General features: G+C 41.1%; 2 protein-coding genes across 8 annotated transcripts in view; both read left to right on the top strand.

Moving 5' to 3' along the window:
* Ckap2 (cytoskeleton associated protein 2) overlaps window positions 1–654 on the top strand; it is a gene marked incomplete in the record, with an annotated part of 12,870 nt that extends 12,216 nt beyond the window's left edge. Inside the window, 1 exon segment of the mRNA XM_013515726.1 lies at window positions 1–654.
* Window positions 655–5,043: 4,389 nt separating this feature from the next.
* Window positions 5,044–5,256, top strand: part of Nek3 (NIMA-related kinase 3) — a gene marked incomplete in the record, with an annotated part of 29,215 nt that continues 29,002 nt past the window's right edge. For all 7 annotated transcript variants that reach the window (XM_013515774.1, XM_013515777.1, XM_013515775.1 and 4 more), the window contains 1 exon segment: window positions 5,044–5,256.

The raw sequence follows: 5,256 nt of genomic DNA, 5'->3' as shown, positions 1-5,256 counted from the left end.
CTATGATGGTGTGTATCTGTTGTCTTTGCCTCTGTCTCTTGATTATAACTGAGTTTGCAAAAAGGGATTGTTACCTGGATACCCCATGTCTAACTGAGGTATTTCTTTAAGTATAAGAAAAAAATGGAGCCAAATTTAGTTGATATTCAAAACTTTGAGTTTTTTCCTTTTGTTTCTTTCTTTGCAGCTTGATTGACTGTTAAAATTTTAAGTTTCATAGCTTCATTTGATAGTTTATAAACTAATAGAGTTTAAGAAGGATCTATATATTTAATGTCATTGTAGTTTAGCATTTCTAAAATAAGCAGTGTTTATTCTGTATAACATAAAAGTGTCATTGTTAAATCATGTCCACTTAGACATACAGTAAAGTTTTCTCCCCACAAATAAATACCACCAGGAAAATTGTTTTATAAGGTTTGAACTAATACTAACATGGCATATCAACTCTACAGTTTCCAATAAGTGAATACTAAAAGGTCAGTTTGAGAACTGTATGTAAAATATGAGTGTAAATAACACATACTTAGTCTTATGTTCATTCCATTTGTATTTTTATTTTATTTATTCTCTTATGTTCTAAGAGTAGGACTTTTATTCTTAATATGTTAACTAATCAGTATTCAATAAAAATATCTGTATAATGATGTTCCAGTTACGTTTGTTTCTTTTCTTTCTTTTTTTTGACACTTTTCTTTGCTATACTTCCAGCCCCATTTGAGTTTTCCTTCAGCAAGTAGGTCATGAGGGCTCGCAGGGTGGCTCCGTGATCAAACGCTTGCTGAGCATGCGCAGGCACAGCCCTGGTTTAATTCCCAGCACTGCCAAACCAATATTTTATGAGACGCCATTTACTTGTGGTGCTGGGGACTGAAGGGCCTTGTCTTACTTTCTTATCTCTGAGACTCAGTATCCAAAACACAATTTAAAGGAAAAAAGGTTTATGTTAGATCATAGTTTGTAGAGGTTTCAGTCCATATTCAGCTGGCTGCAAGGCAGGGCAGTCGAGGAGAAACAGCTGCTGGAGTCACAGTGGGAAGCAGAGAACAGGGGAGGTAGAGGAAGAGATAGCCGCAGGCCATGCCTCCAGTGACCCACCTCTTCCAACCAGATCCCATCGAACAGCAAGCCAGCGATGGGCCCTAATCCAGTCACCTTGCGAAAGCCCCACCTGTGAATGCACGAGGCTTTGTGGATAACAAGCCATAACTAGCCCCGTGCATGCTAACATTGCTCTGCAGAGCTACATTCCCAGCCTGCATTCTCATCTTTTGAAATTCAAAGCATACAGTTAGATTATTAGTTCTCAGCTACAGTTTGTACCACCACCACCACCCCCGACGTTTTCACATTCCAGATACATTGTTGGTTGTATCCGCTGGGGGTAGTGGATACTGCTGCCATCTAATGGTTGGAGGCCAGAGGTACACATGACCACACACCTGCCTTAATAAAGAACTATCCAGTCCCTCTGTCCTAAGTGCTAAGATTGAGAAGCCCTGAGTTAGACGACTGTGTGCGCTCCTTGTTAACACACTTCTTTGTCATTCTGTCCCTCTCGTCCAATGAACTTTGCATGCTGGTTTGCAACTGATTCCTAGCCTGCAACACAGACTGATGATGCCAAGAACTGTCCCTGGCCTCTTCACGACTCTCCTGGCCGCCTACCTGTTTGCCTGTCAGCTCACCAGTGTGGTTCACAATTCTCTGGCATAGTTGCCTGGGCAGAAACGCTTTTCCTCTGCTATAAATTATCTCGTATGAGTTGCAGTCCCAATCCTAAGAAAATTTTTCTGTGATATTTTGCACTTGTTATTTTCTTTGTAAACTGTCAAACTGTGGCACACATGTTTAGGATCAAGTAAAACAACTACTGGTCAATGCTTTGTGTTTCAAGTGACATATAGTTGCTGCATAACTCATCAACAACATCTACTTCACCCTTGGTTTTGTTGTAGAAAGTTTCCATGTCAAACTTCGGTGTTGTCAAGGTTTCTATCAGTATTTCTATCATGGTGAAATGTTGACATCAGCAGTACCAGTTTATTTTTCTTTGCCATATATGAGACCATTGTTTTATCTTTCTGAAACCCACAAATTGTACTATACAATTCTCTGTTTTGAAATTGCAGATTTCATTTGGAATTTCTGCTTTGTTCCTGTGTTCAGTCTGTGTGCTGGTCAACTTGTGCACTGTTAGCAAATGTAACATCAATGAGACACTGGTAAACCAGTTGTCAAATGTTATATTCCAATTTGTTTGGGAGATGGGAGCCTGTTCACAATATCATTCAGTTTATTACTATATGAATAAGGACCTGATGGCAGAGTTCCAGGATAAATGTCTAAACTGAAAGTATAATAAGTTTCATATGTACAAGGGCATACATTTTTATGCCATGTTTTGACCCATTCCTTTTCCATAAGTCTTTTACATTCCTGTGATTACCATGAGAAATTCCTTAGTTCAGGAGACCTGTAAATACTTTCAGTTCAGCTAGTGAGGTATCATAATAAATACAGTTTTGAGTATGGTTATTGTTGCATACAGAACATTTTACTTGCAGTTAAGCCTTTGTTCATCTCCCAGCACTTTGTAGCATTTTGTCTGTTATAATTTCCAACACTAAATGGCAGTTCTGGCTTTCCATCCAATACCTTTCACCCCTGCTAAGACCCTCACTATAGTTTCAGAACTAGTTCATACATTGGATCATTCCATTTGGTTGCATGGTCATTTTGCAACATTTCAACTAGTCAAATATGTACTCACATTGCTGTTTTCTTTGTCATTTGAATCAAGGAGGTCTGCATTCCCTATGTATCGGTCAATTCTTGCTCCATTTTGCTGTCGTAAGAACTTTGACTCACATGGCCAGTGTTAAAGTTATCATCATCATCATCATCATATACCCACATCACCTGTTATGAAAGCGTGTATTTTCCCCTAATAGATTATCTTCATCGTGCATGAGTGAGTAATTCGATGATTCACTTTTGGCCTCTTCAACAACTTGCAAATCTGTGCCATTGTACTGAATTGGGCCACTTCTACCAGGAAAATTAAAAGAAAAAAATCTTTTTAATAAATCCAGAAGTGGTGTGGGTTTATTAGACCCTCTGTGATGCTCAGGTACACATATGCAAATCAAGTTAGCTGGAGCATAAGATGTTGATGAGCTATGCAGCAACTATGATGTCACTTGAAACAAAAGCATTGACCAGTGGTTATTTTACTTGATCCCAAATGTGTGCCATAGTTTAACAGTTTACAAAAAAAATAATAAGTGCAAAATATAGAAGAATTTTCCCATTTTGCCACTTTTGTGCATGTACACCTTGACGTTCATCATACCAAGTGGGTAAACACATAGGTTGCTTCCTGTATCCCTCAGGGTAATGTACTGAGATTCACACCTGGGTACTATTAGCTAAAGTACAAATTTATAGTAGAAAAGTAAGGGATAGGTCTGCTGGACCCAGTGTTATGCTCTTTATTAATGCTCTAGGAAAACCAGAAGCCTAACACGGGATTTGACTACTTCCTTGCAGCCATCTTGCAGCTGCAAATCATCCACTGCTCTGCAAGTAAGCCCTAATAAACCTTATTCCCAAGGAAGAAGTTACTTTCCTATTTCTTGGAGAAGTTTACACAAACGTAGGATTGGAATACAGTCATCCCTCACTATATTGCGGTTCACTTATTGTGGCTTCGCTGTATCTTGGGTTTAAAAAATATATCTAATTTTGTATCTCCGAGTTTTCACTATATCATGGGATTTTGTGGTATATATTTATATATGATTTTAATTATTTTTGCTTAAAAATTTGCAATATAAAAATGTTAATTCAAAGATATTAAAAGACTATGAAATCGAAATAAAATAGTATGTATTTCATCAGCAGATGAATACCATACTCTACACAATGGAAATGCAGTATGCCACTACAACTTATGCAAGTTTGCCAACATGAGATTGTACACAACACACTATTGGCTGATGGAATGGAAGGCGACCAAGCACAGCAGTGTGTTTTCTATCCCGGGCGCTGATTGGCTTAGTGACCATAGCACCTGTTTGCGGTCCCACACTGTGCCCACACATTCAGCGTCTCTCCTTGTATTTCACAGCATATGAAGTGTTTATAGGAGTGTGGGAAAGGTTTATAAAGCCTTAAAATATATGTAAATAATTAAATATAACACCACTACTTGGCGTTATATTTAAAATATTTTAAAAATATATTTATTTATTTATTTATTTTGGGGGGATACCAGGAATCGAACTCACGACCTTACACTTGCCAGGCAGGTGCTGTGCCGCTGAGCTATATCCCCGGGTTTAAAATATTTTTTAAAAAATACTTTTCACCTATCGCTGAGGCCTCTGGAATGTAACACCCGAGATAGATGAGGGATCACTGTATTCCATTTTAATAAAAAATTATATCTCTCAGGATGCAAAGTCAGGAAGTAACCAGTCGAGAATTTGCCTGCCTGAGTGTCAGCGCCTACTGCAAAAGGGATGTACGCCTGCACTAGGTCAAAAGTTCCCTGAGGCAGACGTGACTGAAGCCTTCTACCTCATGTCCTCTCCACCTAATAGTTTGAAGTGTGTTAACCTTTGTCCTTTGATTTTAACTTTCTCATAAACCTTAGTTCCAGACGCAGTATTAATGTTCCTTTACTACGTAAGGGAATAAATGCACCGATTTCAGAGTAGGATGTAAACACCTGGTGGGGGGGCATTATTCTGCCTTGCACGCAGCTAGTAAGGGTGAGAACTAAGCGCTGCCCCAGTGAAATTAATCTACACGGGCCGTCCATTAAAACTGGAGACAAGATTATGTTACTGGGGTACACTATAGCTCAATATGATTAGCACTGTTCTAGAGCAACCTGGAAAAACAGCTTTAAAATGTGCTCTTTCCAGGCCGGGCTACACCGAGCAGGACCTCCCGCCCACAGGCAGGCGGCGTCCAAGGTCCGCAAACCGAGAGACGACCTATCGCCCCGCCCCGCGGAAGCGCGCTGCGGCCGGCAGTGGCCGGGGGAGGAGCGACGCGGGGCGCGGGGAAGGCGGTGAGGAGAGACGGCCTCGCCGGGGCGATCCCTGGAGCGAGGAACACGGCCCGGCGTCTCCGGGGTCCAGGGCGCCGTGGCGGCGGTCGCGGGTGGGCGAGTGGGTTGTGCGCCTGGGCGCCCGGATCCAGCACTCCGTCTGGCCGGGCCGCGCCCCGCGCACAAACCTCCCG

This window comes from Chinchilla lanigera, unplaced genomic scaffold (assembly GCF_000276665.1).
Source record: "Chinchilla lanigera isolate Chin_1 unplaced genomic scaffold, ChiLan1.0 scaffold00030, whole genome shotgun sequence".
In the NCBI taxonomy this organism is placed as follows: domain Eukaryota; kingdom Metazoa; phylum Chordata; class Mammalia; order Rodentia; family Chinchillidae; genus Chinchilla; species Chinchilla lanigera.
Note: the sequence above shows the minus strand (reverse complement) of the source record. Positions and strands in the feature narration are given on the sequence as shown.